The sequence below is a fragment of the Schistocerca nitens genome, chromosome 4 (assembly GCF_023898315.1).
Source record: "Schistocerca nitens isolate TAMUIC-IGC-003100 chromosome 4, iqSchNite1.1, whole genome shotgun sequence".
In the NCBI taxonomy this organism is placed as follows: domain Eukaryota; kingdom Metazoa; phylum Arthropoda; class Insecta; order Orthoptera; family Acrididae; genus Schistocerca; species Schistocerca nitens.
In genome coordinates this window covers 543,692,142-543,694,936 of record NC_064617.1, presented here as the reverse complement: position 1 = coordinate 543,694,936, position 2,795 = coordinate 543,692,142, and positions in this window count along the sequence as shown.

Sequence of the window (2,795 nt, the reverse complement as noted above, 5' to 3'; positions counted from 1 at the left end):
CTGCACATGTAAATCATCGACTGTATAATAAGAAAAAAGAAACTAATTTTATATACGAAGTTCTCGCTTACACGTTACAATGACTTCTTTGAATAATTTTCCTTTTATGACAATAATAATACATACAATATATTGATTAATATTGCAGTTTATTTGCAGTGTTAGTAACCCAAAAATTGAAAATAAAGTTTCTTCATAAGGACTTGATCCAGCAACACTAGGATTACCGTTGTGTCTTACTATTGCACAGACTGCTGCGTTCCAATTCATCAGTAATGAGGAGGTCCTCCAGGATGCAGAACATGCCAGAAAAACAATAATACATGAGAAATATGTACTACTGAAACAAATAAGTTAATATCCATTCCACAGGTCCCAAGTGGAATGATCGTCATTTCTTGTAATGGACACTATACGAAAGAATGATGTTACAACACTCATTTATTAAGATAGCGTTAATGCACTGATTTTAAAATTAAAAAAATGTTTTTTCTTATAAGGTAATAAACATGTAACAGCATTACTACAATACCTATTTACAATGAACACATTACTGCACTGAAATGGTGCAGAAGTTAGATTGTACTTTACACACACACACACACACACACACACACACAAAATCTGTTGGTTCTACTGAGAAATTCATCAATGGAGTAGAAGGACTTGGCCACCAATAAATCCTTTAGGCATCTCCTAAACTGAACTTCATTGGTTGTTAAGCTTTCAATGGTTGCTGGCAAGTTATTGAAATTGTGTGTTCCTGAAAAATGTACTCATTTTTGTACTAGATTAAGTGACTGTAAATCCTCGTGAATATTATTCTTGTGTCTTGTATTGATACCATGAACTGAGCTGTTGGTATGAAAAAGTGATATTTTTAATGACAAAGTTCATTAAGAAATAAATATATTGGGGGCAGTAGATAGTATTTCTAGTTCCCTAAACAGGCCTCTGCAGGATGTTCTTGAGTTCACACCATATGTAACTCTTATTGCACGTTTTTGTGCCCAGAAAACTTCAGCTTGGCCTATCCCATATGACATGCCCCTCCCAGTTGCATTTATTATCAGGCTGTAATCTCAAGCATTTTACACTGTCCACTCCCTCTATCTCATCATATGTTAGACAAGTACTTGTGGTACACCCTTTACAAGTTCTGAACTGCATGTAGTGTGTATTTTCAAATCTTAGTGACAAAGAATTGCTTAGGAACCAGTGATTAATGTCCAAAAATCATTTACTAGCGGATCTTTCTAAGACTACACGTGATTTTCTATTTATTGCAATGTTTGTATCATCGGCAATCGAAACATACTTGGCATCTGGCAGTGTTACCGATGAAAGATCATGATATACACAAGAAAAAGTAATGGTCCTAAGACTGAACCTTGTGGGGCCCCACATGTAATTAGTTCCCAGTTGGATGATGCCTGATAGCTTATTAGAAGTCTCTTTCTTAATAACTCACTTTGTTTCCTGCCAGAGATGTATGATTTGAACCATTTTGCACCATTCCTGCTACACCATAATATTCTAATTTACTTAAAAAGATATTGTGATTTACACAGTCAAATGCCATTGACAGATCAGAAAATATACCAGTTGCCTGCAATTCTTTGTCTAATGAATTAAGTAAAACGTACGCTAACATAAATGATTGATACCTCGCCAACACGCCCCAAAATTGCTAATTTTTCTTAAATGCTTGGCCATATGGAGCTCCCACTTCAGCCACTTCTGTTTCTGGCCCAGCCCTGCATTCACCATAAGTTTGGACCAATTCATGATGACGAGCAGGCGCTGTCCCATTGTGCGCCAGTTGTGTAGGGCACGGTGACGACTACAGTGAATGAAATATGAGATGGATATTGCATTTTCAGCTAAACTACGTTACTGACCTTACAAACAAAACATAACAAAAGCAAACACATCATAAAACTCACTATGATGAGTGAACTCATTACAGCCTTAAACATAATTCTATGATAAGAAAAACTAGCAACTGTTTTTATTATGAATATTATGCTGAAAATAGAAATTAATAAGAATTTAGTCATTAGGCCTATCACATATAAAGTATCAAATGAAAGCTCACAACTTCAGAAGCTACTAAAATATGCTACATTTCAAATCCTGCAAGTTATCAAAGATTAATAATGATTTTACAAATGGCTGATTTGAAAATATGCCACAGAGATTAATTCGCCACACCTACATGTAGTATGAAGGCAGCATGAGTTATCTTGTTTCTCACCTAATAATCCCACATAATGACTATGTGCTGTTAATAATGAGATATACTTTATGTGATTACTTATGTAAACACCCATTAATAAAAGTATGAGATATACATTATATGATTACTTTCATAAATGCCGATTAATAAAAATTGTGTTGAATCACATTGGACATGTGACTAAGAAAAAGTAAAACGTAGATCTAGAAGGATGTGTATCCGGAAGGGAGAAGAACGCTCTTTCTTCAAGCTGGTCGTAAGTATTTTGTAATTATAACCTAATTCTTCCATACTGTAAAATCGGATGTAATCATGTTTATGAAGTTTGCTAATAAGTTACCTAACGCTGGGTTGTTCTGGGAGCGCGCAAAATGACCCTAACAACTGAGATTATTCTAGCATGATGTACTCGAATATATGTGAAAACAGCCTTAGTGGCCGTGCGGGGTTAGCCTTGCATTCTGAGGCGCCTTGCCATGCTTCACGAGGCTCCCCCTGTCGAAGGTTCGAGTCCTCAATCGCGCATGGGTGTGTGTGTTGTCCTTAGCGTAAGTTA